The sequence below is a fragment of the Delphinus delphis genome, chromosome 7 (assembly GCF_949987515.2).
Source record: "Delphinus delphis chromosome 7, mDelDel1.2, whole genome shotgun sequence".
In the NCBI taxonomy this organism is placed as follows: domain Eukaryota; kingdom Metazoa; phylum Chordata; class Mammalia; order Artiodactyla; family Delphinidae; genus Delphinus; species Delphinus delphis.
The window spans coordinates 107,183,862-107,201,094 of record NC_082689.1 but is presented as its reverse complement, the minus strand read 5'-3'; the positions used below and the strand labels follow the sequence as shown (position 1 = coordinate 107,201,094).

The 17,233-nt window shown below is 34.3% G+C and overlaps 1 non-coding gene across 1 annotated transcript; it reads left to right on the top strand.

Annotated features, from left to right (window-relative positions):
• Positions 1-9,929: 9,929 nt before the first annotated feature.
• On the top strand, positions 9,930-10,033 carry LOC132428848 (U6 spliceosomal RNA). Its single transcript, XR_009520238.1, has one exon. It is a non-coding gene; the product is annotated as a U6 spliceosomal RNA (small nuclear RNA).
• The last annotated feature ends 7,200 nt before the right edge of the window (positions 10,034-17,233 follow it).

Here is a 17,233-nt window from a genome sequence, read left to right as displayed (position 1 = left end):
ATTAAGTGCAAATGGACTATAGACCCATTAAAAGTTAGACAATATCTAGCTAGGTAAAACAAAGATCCAAATATAAGTTGCCTTCAAGAGACAAACATTAGACTCCAGGAACAGAATAGTGTATATTATAGAAACAGTAATCATATGAGAAATAAGGTGGATGCATTAGCATGAAACAAAATACACTTAAGAAAAAAAAGAAAAAGAAGTATCACTAGTGACATAGAGGAACTTTCCTAAAAGAGTTAATACATTAGAAAGAAACAGCAAGTATAAATGTACATAGGCCTTATAACAAAATATATGAGCATCAAAATACATGAAACAAAAATGGGAGGGATTGAAAGAAGAAAGAGACAAAACAAGAACGATATTTGGAGATTTCAATACATGACAATCAATAATTGATATATGACAACTAGACAGAAAATTAACAAGGGCATAGAAGAGCTTAATAACACTATTACCAACTTGACCTAACTTATATAAAATGTTGAATCCAATGCAGAATATGCAGTATTTTTAAGCATACATGGAACATTTTCTAAGGTGGACCATAGAAAATTTACTTGTTAGACCACAAACAAGTAAATTTTAAAATATTGAAGTCGTACAAATTATACTCTCTGACCACAGCAGACTTAAATTAGAAATCAATAATGGAAAGAAATATGGGAGGTTCTCAAATATTTTGAAATTAAATTATCCTCTTCTAAATAACCAATGGGTCAAGAAAAAATTCCAAGGGAATTTAAAAAATATTTCGAATTAATGGTAACAAAAATAGAATATATCAACCTATATAGACAACAGGCCAAGTAGTACTTAGAAGAAAATTTATATTGCAAATGCCTAGATGGGAAGAAAGAAAAGTCCTGAATCAGTTAGCTAAGCTACTATCAGGAGAAACTAGAAAATGGAAGAATACTAAGCTCAGAGCAAGCAAAAAAATAAATAATATAGAGCAGAAATCAATGATTTTTTTAAAAGAAAATACAGCAACTTCCTTGGTGGTGCAGGGGTTAAGAATCTGCCCTTCTATGCAGGGGATGCAGGTTCAATCCCTGGTCGGGGAACAAAGATCCATATGCTGTGGGACAACTAAGCCCACACATTCTAGAGCCTACGCAACACAGCTAGAGAGACAGTAAGATGCAACTACTGAGCCCGCACTCTCTGGACCTCATGCACCACAACTAGAGAGAAGCCCACACACCACAATGAAGAGCCTGTGTGCCACAACAAAAGATCCTGCGTTCTGCAAATAAGACCCATTGCAGCCAAATAACTAACTAACTAAATAAATAAAAGAAAATAGAACACAAGGGAGAAAGTAAATGAAATTTAAAAAATTGGCTCTCTGAAAATAACAACAAAATTCATAAACCTGTAGCTATATCAGGGGTCAGCCAACTATGTCCACTCTGGCTTGTGGACTGTTTTCTACAAAAATAAAATAAAATAAAAATTATTGGAGCACAAAATGTACATTTATTGGAGCACAGCAATGTACATTTATGTATTGTCTATGGTTGTTTTCACACTACAGTAACAGGATTAATTAGTTGCAGTAGACACTCTATGACCTGTAAGTCATAAAACATTTATTATCTAGTTCTTTACAGAAAAAGTGTGCCAACAGTCAGTGTGATACAGACTGACCAAGACAACAGAAAAAAGACAGAAATTATCATAATTAGGAATAAAAAAAATGTAACTATTACCAACCCTTTAGAATATAGAATATGGGAAAAAATAGGTCAACAAATAGACAATTTAGATGAAATTGATAAATTCTAGGAAGACAAAAGTTACCAAAACTGACTCAAGACCTTAGGAAAGTAGAAAGAAAAATAATAAATAGAAAATAAAAAAAATTGAAATAATGGTTAGAAATATTCCCCCAAAGGGAGGCTTAGACACAGATTGCTTCAGTGTTATATTCTACCATCTATTTAAAGAAGAAATACCAATCATTCACAAACACTTTCAATTAATAAGAGAACATTTTCCAACATATTCTATGAGGCCAGTGTTACCCTGATACAAGCCAGACAAAGATATCACAACCAAAGAAGACTATGACTAATATCTCTTATGAACATAAACACAAAAATCTTTAACAAAATAGTAACAAAAACATATAAAAATAATTTTATACCATGATCAAGTAGAATTTATCTTAGGAATGCAAAGTTGGTTTAACAACTGAAAATCAATTAATATAATACATACAGTTAATATAATAAAGGGCAGGAAAAATATCACATGAATATCTCAATTAATGCAGAAAAATTGACACTAGTTTATACAAACATAATAAAATTCTAAAAAACTAGAAATATAAGGGTAGTTGTTTAACCTCCTAAAGACTATCTGTGAAAATCTCATAGTTAAAATTTTACTTAATGGCGAAAGACTGAATGTTTTTCCCCTAATATCAGCAAGAAGCTAGGGATACCTGCTCTTGCTACTTTTGGTCAATATTGTGCTGTGGTTCTAGGCAGTGAAATAATGTTGAAGAAAGAAAGGAAGGAAAAGAAGGAGGGAGAGAAGAGAGAAAGTCATCACTATAGGAAAGAAAAAAAACTCTATTCACAGATGACATAATTCTGTAAGTAGAAAATACTAATACACTAATAAGAAAAAATGCTTAAAAAACAAGTTTATTATAGTAGTAGGATATAGTATGAATATATAAAAAGTGAAATTAATTTTATTTCTAAACACTATCAGTGAATAATCCAAAAATAAAATTAAGGAAACAATTCCATTCACAATAGCCTCCAAAAAGAAAAACATACTTGAAAATAAATTTAATAAAATAAGATCTAAATGAAAAACTCCAAAACATTGCTGAGAGAAATTTAAAATAAAAGTAAATGAAAAATATTTTTATGATCATGGATTAGAAGACTAAAAATTTCAAAATCAACAATTCTCTCCAAAACAATCCACAAATTCAATGCACTCCATATCAAAATATTAAAAGCCTGTTTTGCAAAAATTGACAAACTGATTCCAAAATATGTGAGACATTATGAGTCACCTGAAAAAGCCAAACAATTTTGAAAATGTAAAACAAATTTGAAGAATTACACTACACAGTTTCATACATAAAACAATTATTTTGTCCAAGGAAAAGTGGTCTTGGTATAAAGTTAACCATATAAATCAATGGGACAGAATTGAACTCTTACAGTTGATTTTTGACACAGGTGCCAAGACAATGCAATAGGAAAAGGACAGTATTTTTAACAAATGATATTGGTATAATTATATGCACATGCATAAACAATTACTTAGATCTTTATGTCGCCAAATTAATTCATCATAGAACATAGACCAGCATAAAAATAAAATTTCCAGAAGAAAACATAAGAGATCATGTTCTGACCTTGCATTTGACAGAATTCTTAGAAACAACACGATTTATAAAAGAAAAATTCCATAAATTAGACTACATAATAATGAAAGAAGAAATGTGTGTTTCAAAAGACACCATGAATAAAATGAAAAGGCAAACCACAGTCTCCTAAGAATGGGGGAAAATATTTTCAAATTATATATCTGACTTGTATCAAGAGTATATAAAATCTTACAATTCAATAACAAAAACAACAACCCAATTAAACAGTGATCAAAAGATTTGAATAGATTTCAACAATATAGATATGCAGATGGTTAATGATCACATGAGATGATGACCCAAATCAATATTCATTACAAAAATGTTAATTGAAACTGCAATGAGTTACAGCTATATATCAACTATAATGCCTTTCATAAAAAAGACAGAAAATACAACGTGTTGGAAGGCAGGTAGATAAACTGTAACCTTCATGCATTGCTGGTAGGAATGTAAAATGGTACAACTTCAATGGAAAACATTTGATAATTTTTCAAAAGTCTAAACATAAATTTTCACTTCTACTTTTAGGAATTTACTTGATGGGGGCAGGGGTGGGTATGTCCACAAAAAGGCATGCACACAGATTTCATAGCAGCATTATTCATTGTAGTCAAAAACTAGAAAATGGATAAACAAAATGTGGCCTATTCATACAATAACAATGAACCAACTCCTGATCTACTATAACATAGATACATTTCAAAAATACTATAAATGAAAAAAGCTAGACATAAAAGTGTTGACATAAAGCTTTAACTGTATTGATATGGAATCATTTCTTTAGCTGGGTGGTGTGGGTAAATTGTTGTTCAATATGTTTGTTAATACATCATTCTGTTTAAAGTATTTCATAATATTTTTAAAAATACACATTTTAAAATAGGAATAAATTTAATGAGAAATACCCTAGAGCTATACAAACACAACTTCAAAATTCTATTCTGAGGAAAAAAAAATAAAATAAAATAAGGCATACTCACTCCTTACATAAGAAAACAATATCATAAAGTCTCCAATTTTTCCTAAATACATATACACATGTAATGAATTCCTAATTAAATTGACAACAGGATTTTTAAAGAACTAGAGTAACTATTCCTAACCAATATAAATAAATAAAAGCTCAGCTCATTAATAAGCAGGAAAATTCCAGCTATAATAGAAGACTTGTGAGCAGAAATTAGCCCTGGCTGATTCCAACAACAACTATATAGCTACAGTAATTAAAAATAGGATGCTAATCTATAAATAAATAAAACACTAGAGGAACAAATGTAAAGTCCATAAATATACTTAAATAAATATAGAAATTGAGTATATGAAAGTGATAATGAAATTTTAGTGGCCTAAAGATACTTTGCCAAATAAATGATGTTAAGACATTGAGTAGACATCACATAGCAAAATTCATTCCAGATAAAACAAAATTTAAACGTGAAAAATAAAATTATCTAATATTTTAGGTAAAAATGTTATTTATGATCTCACATGAAGAACTTTCAAAATATAACAGAAACTCAAAATTATTGAAGTTTTATAAATTCAAATTTTAAAAAGTATTTTGCACATTTAAAAACACAAAGTCAAAAGATAAATTAAAACTCCAGGGAAATCTTTGTAATACATAGTACAGATGTGTAGATAACATCTTTAATAAATAAACAGCCTTACGAGTTATTAGGACAATTTAATGAACCCCTTAGGAAAATGGCAAATGATGTGAATAAACAGGTTAAAGAATGAAACATTAATGACGTTAGGTACATGAAAAATGCCCAATTTCACTCAAAATAAGAAATGCTCAGATTAAAATTATAATGGGATATCAGTTTCGTTTAGAGTAATAAAATTTCAGGCAAGTTTATAATACACTTCATGGTTTGATAGAGAAACAGAAATTCTCTTATGTTCCTGAAGTGTAACATGGTAACTCTCTGTTGGGGCAATTTAACAACATTTATACACGTTTAAAATGCACATAAACTTTAGCACAGCACTTCGATTTCCATGAATGTGTCCTGCTAATACAATATGCTTAATAACAAAGGTACAGGTTGCATATTGAGTATGTATGTGTATTAGCAAAACTGAAAGCAATATAAATGTCCATCAATAAACTACTGGCTTTAATAAATGCTGGAGAGGTTGTGGAAAAAAGGGAACCCTCTTGCACTGTTGGTGGGAATGTAAATTGATACAGCCACTATGGAGAACAGTATGGAGGTTCCTTAGAAAACCAAAAATAGAACTACCATACGACCCAGCAATCCCACAACTGGGCATATACCCTGAGAAAACCATAATTCAAAAAGAGTCATGTATTACAATGTTCATTGCAGCACTATTTACAATAACCAGGACATGGAAGCAACATAAGTGCCCATTGACAGATGAATGGATAAAGAAGATGTGACACATATATACAATGGAATATCACTCAGCCATTAAAAGAAGCAAAATTGAGTTATTTGTAGTGAGGTGGATGGACCTAGAGTCTGTCATACAGACAGAAAAAGAAAAGCAAATACCATATGCTAACACATATATATGGAATCTAAAAAAAAAAAAAAAGTTCTGACGAACCTAGAGGCAGGACAGGAATAAAGATGCAGATGTAGAGAATAGACGTGAGGACACGGGGGGTGGGAAAGGTAAACTTAGACGAAGTGAGACAGTGGCAATGACATATATACACTACCAAATGTAAAATAGATAGCTATTGGGAAGCAGCTGCATCACACGGAGTTATCAACTCAGTGCTTGGTGACCACCTAGAGGGATGGATGGGGAGGATGGGAGGGAGGTGCAAGAGGGAGGATATATGTGGATATATGTATACATATAGCTGATTCACTTTGTTATACAGCAGAAATTAACACAATATTGTAAAGCAATTATACTCCAATAAAGATGTTAATTAAATAAATAAATAAACTTGGCCTAAAGATTGTATGACAAATATATGACAAATATATGTAACTAGATATCATGTTGCTGTGGAAAAGACTGAGAAATCCACATTCTGGTGTGGATGAATCTCCAAGGTCTACAATACAAATTAAAAATAAAGGAGAGGATAGAACTATTAGTATAATATGCGACATTGGTTTAAAACATGCATTTCATATTCTATGCATAGAATATCCCTGGATGGACACAGGAAAGCAATAGCAAGGGGTACGCTTACAGGAGTGAAGTTTCGGGGTTGGTCAAGAAGCTTGGAAGGATACATACATTTTACTATATACCTGTTTGAATAGTTCATATATAACTTATGCAAGAAATTAATTAAAAAATATGCAGGATGGATGATAGAATGGGACAATTGGTCTCCTGTTTTTGACCACAATTCTTAGACTAAGAACAAAACAAGATTTGCCAATATTCCAAAGCTAGACCAATGATGCTAGACCAATGATGAAGGAGTTATATTAATTAATATGGCCATTTACTTATTAAAGATGATACTACTTATCTGTACTATTTATTGCAAAGGTTTTCCCAGTTTTTCATTTGTCTTTGACTGTTTTTCCAGAAGAATGGCAGCTATTAGGCGTTAGGTGTTTTTCAAAGTCTTGTTAGCATGCTATATGGCCTCTCATCTCCCACAACCCCTCTTGAAGAACACAATGGGTGATTTCCCTGCACCTTGATACCCATGTGGGGAGCTCCAAGGAAAACCTCCCAGAACTTCACCTTTACCCTTTGGAGTTCTGGAATGTGAATTAATGCTGCACAAAATCTTGAAGAAGCCTGTTTTTAGAGGATGACTCAAGATTCTGAAGGGGCCTTCTCGGGAGCAAGCAGCATTTCTAACTATTTGGGGCAAAGGTAAATGTTTGTTTTATAATGGGCTGGTTTTATATCCAACAGATGGCAACTTGACTGGGTCATTTTGAATAAAACTTGCATTTTGAAAAGAACTAAGTCATCTTGAAAAGAGGGATACTTGACAGTTAACCTTAGCAGAAATTGCCTGATGAGGCAGGCTTTCAGGCCTGGGAGCTCACTGGGTACATTTGTAGCCATCACAGAAGAGGTCAAGAAGCTACACTTTTCAGGGAACTCCAGCACCCATGAAGCAAAAAGAATTCTCATTCAGAATCCAGTCTGCATTGCAGATTCTATCTGTTCCAACCATACTGCCAGGAGCCAACCAGGAAACAAACCCAAAGGGAATTGAAGATCCTGAAAGGAGGCAGTGAAGAGCTCAGAGGGTTAACAATAGTGAAAGTCATTAACACCTCTAGGGGCACTGGACAGAGTCTGAGATGTTGAGTCCAAGATCCTGGGTCACCAGGAAGAGGCTAGAATCCTGGGGGGCCTGTTAAACAGGAGATGGGGCTATGAAGAATTGTCACCTGTGACAAAGAGAAGGGAAAGAAATACCATGGTTTTCCCCTTTCTCTTGGTCTTAATATTTTTCCAGTGCTTTCCATTGATCAAGACCTGTCAGAGGTCACCCTCTTACTGGATGTGCTGTCACCAAGTGTTGGCTACCCTGAACTTCAGAGCAGAGGGGAAGGTGGAGGAGTGTATGTGAGACAAAGTGCCCAAAACAACCACAACAGTCATAAAAGACCTTCCCTGTGGTATCCAGTACATGGGGGAGAGAGAAGAATCACAAGGTAGAAAACAGAAGAAACCAGCTATTTTCATCCATATACTTCTCACGCCCAAACCCCCTGTCCACACAAAACCTTCACTCAGGGAGTCTATTATGTGTACTATTAGGCAGGCTGGCAAGAATGGCCCAAGTCAATTTCACACCATGCCAAGGGATCACAGTGTTGTGGAATCCCAGCCTCTGTGCACCTACACTGAATTGAATCTCAGAGACAGAGTTTTGGGTGAAGCAGAAAGGAAGAGCTCTATTCTTTTGTCAAGCAAAGGAGGATACAGCAGGGTAATGCCCTCAAAACTCTGTGCCCTAACCTGGAGCAAGTAGTGAGGAGTCTTATAGTAATGTTTTAAGGAGAAGGGTGTGATCAGCACGTGGTGAAGTAATCAAGAGTCAGCATCATCAGCCTTCTGGTTCCAACCAGTCTAGAGTCTATGTTTTTGAGGTCAGTAATTTTCAACTGGTGGGGAACTGCTTCCTGTAAAAACAACTTAGCAATCTCTGTCAGGCCTTTATATGTATCCCTCAGGGAACTGGGAATTCAGTGACTCTGCATGTAGCTGATTTATAGTCGAAATTTTTACCAGTTTCTCGGCCAAAAAGCTATTCTTTGTTTCTACATTGTCACCTTTTCTAATCATTAGCTCCTGAGTCAGCCTTTTACTTCAAAGAACAAGGACACAGGGGCTTGTACATGGTTTCAAAACTACACCAAACACAGGCTCTGAGACACAGACTGGTTCTAGTCACTATAGAGCCCACCAACAATAATAGTATTTTTCCTAACAAAAGAAAGTAGAGTTAGGATTTTTATGGATTCTGTTTCAAATTTGGCTCTGTTTTTGTCAATATTAACAGTTTTATTCAAGGTGTTTAAAGTCTCAGAAGTGAAATGCACTTGTCTGACATGGGGATAGCCATGCCAATCATTTAGGCTTTCACAAGGTTCATGCTACCATCTGGGACGAGGAAGATGCCTGACAGCAATTGGTATCTTTCCACAATTTCATTAACTGGAATATTCTCAATCTCCTCTCCATCTGTGAGAAACTCAACTATTGGATAAAACCCACCTCGTCTCTTTTTTGAGATTAAATCTCTGTCTGTGATGAGTCCTGTTTATCCATCCATCTCTTTTTACCATGCTCATTCCTTAGTGGCCACATGGTACTTATTCAATATATTAAACATGAAGGATATGGAGGATGAACAGTGCCGGCGGTGACTTCACTTACACAGTAGGCTCCAATCTACATAAGATGATTGGAACCAAGTCTAGTGCATGGTAAACACTAGAGAGAGCTTGGATATTGTAATCCTATGTATGTACAGATAAGCTTTTAAATATCCCATTAAGTAATTAATGGTGTGGTTTGTTACTGGGGAAGTTTTCTACTATTAATTTGTATTAATTCATTCGTTCATTCATTCTTTTTTTTTTTTTTTTTTTTTGTGGTACGCGGGCCTCTCGCTCTTGTGGCCTTTCCCATTGTGGAGCACAGGCTCCAGACACGCAGGCCCAGCAAGCATGGCTCACGGGCCTAGCTGCTCCATGGCATGTGAGATCTTCCCGGACTGGGGCACGAACCCGTGTCCCCTGCATCGGCAAGTGAACTCTCAACCACTGCACCACCAGGGAAGCCCCATTCATTCATTTTTAAAGGGAACTTTCCACTACATTTATTAACACAGGAAAATTCATATGCACACAAATAATTGCCAAAATTCAGTCCCCCAAATACTTCAGAGATAACTAATCTATTTTCCAGATGGTTTTCCTACAATGAATGATAGACATCTGTATTAAAATAAACACAAACTGAATTGAACTCCCTGGGAAAATAGAAATCTTATCTATAGATATGTATCTGTATGTATTAAAAAAGTACACTTGCAGTGTTGATTCAGCAACACATATACTAAAATTGGAACAATACAGAGAAGATTAGCATGGCCCCTGAGTAACGATGATGTGCAAATTCATGAAGCCCCATATTTTTAGGATCTAGAAGAAAAAGAGCAAACAAACAATGTTGAACAATAAAATAAATGAAATTAAAAATTCTCTAGAAGGAATCAATAGCAGAATAAATGAAAGAGAACAGATAAATGACCTGGAAGATAAAATAGTGGAAATAACTTCCACAGAGCAGAATAAAGTAAAAAGAATGAAAAGAATTGAGGACAGCCTTAGAGATTTATGGGGTATTAAATGCACCAATATTCGAATAATAGGGGTCCCAGAAGAAGAGAAAATACTTGAAAATATTATAGTTGAAAACTTCCCTAATACGGGAAAGGAAAGCATCAATCAAGTCTAGGAAGTGAAGAGAGTCCCATACAGGATAAATACAAGGAGAAACAAGCCAAGACACATATTAAACAAACTATCAAAAATTAAATACAAAGAAAAAATATTAAAAGCAGCAAGGGAAAAGCAACAAATAACATACAAGGGAATCCCCATAAGGTTAACAGCTGATCGTTCAGCAGAAAGAGACTCTGCAAGCCAGAAGGAAGTGGCAGGATATACTTAAAGTGATGAAAGGGAAGAACCTACAACCAAGATTACTCTACCCAGCAAGGATCTCATTCAGATTCGATGGAAAAATTAAAACCTTTACAGAGAAGCAAAAGCTAAGAGAATTCAGCGCCACCAAACCAGCTTTAAAACAAATGCTGAAGGAACTTCACTAGGCAGGAAACACAAGGGAAAGAAAAGACCTAAAATAACAAACCCAAAACAATTAAGAATATGGTAATAGGAACATACATATAGATAATTACCTTAAATGTAAATGGATTAAATGCTCCAACCAAAAGACATAGACTGGCTTAATGAATACAAAAACAAGACCTCTATATATGCTGTCGACAAGTGACCCACATCAGACTTAGGGAAACATACAGACTGAAAGTGAGGGGATGGAAAAAGATATCCCATACAAATGGAAATCAAAAGAAAGCTGGACTAGCAATTCTCATCAGACAAAATAGACTTTAAAATAAAGACTATTACAAGAGACAAAGAAGGGCACTGCATAATGATCAAGGGATCAAGCCAAGAAGATATAACAATTGTAAATATTTATGCATCCAACATAGAAGCACCTCAATACACAAGTCAAATGTTAACAGCCATAAAAGGGGAAATTGACAGTAACACAATCATAGTATCGGGGACTTTAACACACCACTTTCACCAATGGACAGATCATCCAAAATGAAAATAAATAAGGAAACACAAGCTTTAAATGATACATTAAACAAGATGGACTTAACTGATATTTACAGGACATTCTATCCAAAAACAATAGAATACACTTTCTTTTCAAGTGCTTATGGAACATTCTCCAGGAAAGATCATATATTGGGTCACAAATGAAGCTTTGGTAAATTGAAGAAAAGTGAAATCGTATCAAGTATATTTTCTGACAGCAGCACTATGAGACTAGATATCAATTACAGGAAAAGATCTGTAAAAAATAAAAACACATGGAGGCTAAACAATACACTACTAAATAACCAAGAGATCACTGAAAAAATCAAAGAGGAAATCAGAAAATACCTAGAAACAAATGACAATGGAAACACAATGACACAAAACTTATGGGATGCAGCAAAAGCAGTTCTAAGAGGGAAGTATATAGCAATACAATCCTACCTCAAGAAACAAGAAACATCTCAAATAAACGACCTAACCTTACACCTAAAGCAATTAGAGAAAGAAGAAGAAGAACAACAAAAAAAAAACCCAAAGTTAGAAAAAAGAAAGAAATCATAAAGATCAGATCAGAAATAAATGAAAAAGAAATGAAGGAAATGATAGCAAAGATTAATAAAACTAAAAGCTGGTTCTTTGAGAAGATAAATAGAATTGATAAACCATTAGCCAGACACTGCAAGAAAAAAAGGGAGAAGACTCAAATCAACAGAATTAGGAATGTAAAAGGAGAAGTAACAACTGACACTGCAGAAATACAAAGGATCATGACAGATTACTACAAGCAACTATATGTCCATTAAGTGGAAAATTTGGAAGAAATGGACAAATTCTTAGAAATGCACAACCTTCTGAGACTGAACCAGGAAGAAATAGAAAATATAAACAGAACAATCACAAGGAAGAAATTGAAACTGTGATTTAAAAACTTCCAACAAGTAAAAGTCCAGGACCAGATGGCTTCACAAGAGAATTCTATCAACAATTAGAGAAAAGCTAACACTTATCCTTCTCAAACTCTTCCAAAATATAGCAGAGGGAGGAACACTCCCAAACTTATTTTATGAGGCCACGATCACCCTGATACCAAAACAAAGATGTCACAAAAAAGAAAACTACAGGCCAGTATCGCTGATGAACATAGATGCAAAATCATCAGCAAAATACTAGCAAACAGAATCTAACAACACATTAAAAGGATCATACACCATGATCAAGTGGGGTTTATCCCAGGTATGCAATATCCGTCAATATATGCAAATCAATGTGAAACACCATATTAATAAGTTGAAGGGTGAAACCTTATGATAATGTCAATAGTTGCAGAAAAAGCTTCTGACAAAATTCAACACCCATTTATGGTAAAAACTCTCCAGAAAGTAGGCATAGAGGGAATTTATCTCAACATAATAGAGGCCATATATGACAAACCCACAGCCAACACCATTCTCTATGTTGAAAAACTGAAACCATTTCCACTAAGATCAGGAACAAGACAAGGTTGCCCACTCTCACCACTATTATTCAACATAGTTTTGGAAATTTTAGCCACAGCAATCAGAGAAGAAAAATAAATAAAAGAAATCCAAATTGGAAAAGAAGAAGTAAAACTGTCACTGTTTGCAGTTGACATGATACTATATAGATAATCCTAAAGACGCTACCAGAAAATTACTAGAGCTAATAAATTAATTTGGTAAAGCAGCAGGATACAAAATTAATGCACAGAAATCTCTTGCATTCCTATACACTAATGATGAAAAATCTGAAAGAGAAATTAAGGAAACACTCCCATTTACTATTGCAAGAAAAAAAAAAAAAACTAGGAATAAACCTACCTAAGAAGATAAAATACCTGTATGCAGAAAACTATAAGACACTGTTGAAAGAAATTAAAGATGATATAAACAGATGGAGAGATATACCATGCTCTTGGAATGGAAGAATAAATATTGTGAAAATGACTATACTACCCAAAACAATCTAGAGATGCAATGCAATCCTTATCAAACTACAAATGCATTTTTCTTAAAACTAGAACAAAAAACTTCACAATTTGTATGGAAACATAAAAGACCCTGAATAGCCAAAGCAATCTTGAGAAAGAAAAATTGAGCTGGAGGAATCAGGCTCCTGGACTTCAGACTATACTACAAAGGTACACTAATCAAGACAGTATGGCACTGCCACAAAAAAAGAAATATAGATCAGTGGAACAGGTTAGAAAGCCAGAGATAAACCCATTCACATATTGTCACCTTATCTTTGATAAAGGAGGCGAGGTTATACAATGGAGAAAATACAGCCTCTTCAATAATTGGTACTGGGAAAACTAGACAGCTGTATGTAAAAGAATGAAATCAGAACACTCCCTAACACCATACACAAAAATAAACTCAAAATGGATTAAAGATCTAAATGTAAGGGCAGACAGTATAAAACTCTTAGAGGAGGACAAGATAGGCAGAACACTCCGTGACATAAATCACAGCAAATCCGTTTTGACCCACCTCCTAGAGAAATGGAAATGAAAACAAAAATAAGCAAATGGGACCTAATGAAACTTAAAAGATTTTGCACAGCAAAGAAGACTATAAGCAAGGCGAAAAGACAACCCTCAGAATGGGAGGAAATATTTGCAAATGAAGCAACTAACAAAGGATTAATCTCCAAAATATACAAGCAGCTCATGAAGCTCAATATCAAAAAAACAACCCAATCCAAAAATGGGCAGAAGACCTAAATAGACATTTCTCCAGGAAGATATACAGATTGCCAACAAACACACGAAAGGATGTTCAACATCACTAATCATTAGAGAAATGCAAATCAAAACTACAATGAGGTAATACCTCACACTGGTTAGAATGGGTGTCATCAGAATATATACAACCCATAAATGCTGAAGAGGGTGTGGAGAAAAGGGAACCCTCTTGCACTGTTGGTGGGAATGTAAATTGATACAGCCACTATGGAGAACAGTATGGAGGTTCCTTAAAAAACTAAAAATAGCACTACCATACGACCCAGCAATCCCACTATTAGGCATATACCCTGAGAAAACCATAATTCAAAAAGAGTCATGTACCACAACTTTCATTGCAAGACTATTTACAATAGCCAGGACATGGAAGCAACCTATGTGTCCATCGACAGATGAATGGATAAAGAAGATGTGGCACATGTATACAATTGAATATTACTCAACCATAAAAAAAAATGAAATTGAGTTATTTGTGGTGAAGTGGATGGACCTAGAGTCTGTCATACACAGTGAAGTAAGTCAGAAAGAGAAAAACAAATACCATATGGTAACACATATATATGGAATCTAAAAAAAAAAAAAATTCTGAAGAACCTAGAAGCAGGACAGGGTAAAGACACAAACATAGAGAATAGACTTGAGGAAACGTCGAGGGGGAAGGGTAAGCTGGGGCGAAGTGAGAGAGTGGCAGTGACATATATACACTACCAAATGTAAAATAGATAGTTAGTGGACAGCAGCCGCATAACACAGGGAGATCAGCTTGGTGCTTTGTGACAGCCTAGAGGGGTGAGATAGGGAGGGTGGGAGGGAGACGCAAGAGGGAGGGGATATGGAGATATATGTGTACCTATAGCTGATTCATTTTGTTGTACAGCAGAAACTAACACAAAATTTTAAAGCCATTATACTCCAATAAATTTGTTGAAAAACAAATGTACCCTTGTTTATACACTGTCTTTGTGTACCTTCTTTCCTCACATACTAAATATTAGGAAATTAACTTTTGTCTACGTAACATATATCTTTTATTTGCAAAAAAGGAAACAAATAAATATATATTTTAATATGTTTGCTTTATTATGTCTTCTTACAAAAAATTTGGTGTCTGACTTTCTTCATAAAGTGTATGTAGTCCTGACACATGCTGTCCTCTGCATGATATGTAGGTTGCAAAGGAGAGAAATCAATTACAAATCCATCTACCCTGGCAGTTACCCTCACCTTAGTGAGCCTTCAGCTACAAATTGACACTCTGCAGCTTCACAACTTTTATATTTGGCTTCCTTTTACCCCACCCATGGTATTACTTTTAAAGTGAAACCTTCATGTATACACTTTACAAAGAAACCATGACTTTGAGTGTCTTGGCTTGTGCCTCTCAGGTTTTCTAATGAACACTTGTCACTTTTAGACCAATATAATTTAAGGCACTGTTTGTTTATTTTCCTCTCTGTTCCTCCTTTCTAAATAAAGTTTATATCACTCCCCACTACTCAATACTTTCCCCACTCACACAGTCCTCTATCACCAAAGGCACATCCAGACAGGCTGTTTTATGTCCAATTTGTTTATCGTGGTGAGAAATGTGAAAATCTTTGGCAGAGACCATTAATTTTATAGCTTATGTTTCAAAAAGTAGTTCCTGGGATATTTACATCTCTTCATTTAACACCAAAGAAAAAGAGTGTATTGAAGATATAAGACTTGAAAGCAAATTGTGTTTACTGTCTCCTTCTAAATATAATTAATGGCTTAAAACAGATCTTTATGGCTCATGATCAAATACTTTCCTGGTGTTGCATTTGACGTTTGCTTCACTGACATTGAATGTCTTTGAGTCTTTTGATTCCAAGACAGTTAGCTTCCTATTGCATTTTGATATTCAAGGTGAAATTATTACAGTTCATCTTGGCAGGGACAATTACTCTTTGAATTAACTGATATGAGTGTCATGAGTAGCAAAAGATTTCCAATTTGGGAAAACAAAATGTATTTACTTTATAAAAAGAGGAGCTGAACGGAATCTCAGAAATTATATAGTGCCATATTATTTATTTTATTTTATTAATTTTTAAAATTCAGCTTTATTGAGGTATGATTGACAAAATTGTAAGATATTTATAGTATATATACATCATGGTGATTTGATAAATACATATGCATACGTATAGATATACATTGTGAAAGAATTCCCATCATCTATCTGGTTAATTAACATGTTTATCACCTCACATATTTATCTTTTGTGTGTGTTTGTGTGTGTGAGAACATCTGATTTCTATTGTCTTAGCAAATTTCAATTTTACAATATAGTGTTATAAATTTTAGTCACCGTGTTTTACATTGTATCACTGGATCCCTAGAATTTATTCATCTTATAGCTGAAAGTTTGGACCCTTTTACCAATCTCTCCTTACCTCTCCCACCCCACCCCCACATCGCTGATAACCATTTTTCTACCTCTGTCTCTATATGTTTGATTTTTTATTTTTAGATTTTATAAATAAGTGAGATCATACAGTATTTGTCTTTCTCTATTTTAATCTTTTCACTTAAGATAATGCCCTCAAGGTCCATCCATGTTGTTGAAAAAATCAAGATTTTCTTCCACCTCATGGCTGAATGATATTTCAGTGTATGTTTATCCCATATCTTCTTTATCCATTTATCCATTGATGGACACTGGATATGTTTCCACATCTGGGCTACTGTGAATAATGATGCAATGAACCTGAGTGTGCATACATCTCTTCAATATCCTGTTTTCATTTCCTTTGGATGTTTACCCAGAAGTGACATTGCAGGATCATATAGAAGTTCCATGTTTAATTTCTTGAGGAACTTCCATACTATTTTCCATAGTGGCTGCACCACTGTACATTCTCATGAAAAGTCTACCAGCATCCCATTTACGCCACATCCTTGCCAGCATTTACCTCTTCTCTGCCTGAAAATAGTCATCCTAACAGGTGTGAGATGATGTCTAAATGTAGTTGTGAGTTACATTTCCCTAATAATTAGTGATGTGAGCATCTTTTCATTTACTTGTCCATTTTTAAGTCTTCTTAGAGAAAATGCTGTTTAGTTCTTCTGCTCATTTTAAAATCAGATTGGTGTTTTTGGTTTTTTGTTTGTTTTTCTTTTGCTACTGAGTTGTATGCATTTATTATATATTTTGAATATTAACCCATTAGCAGATATATGAATCAT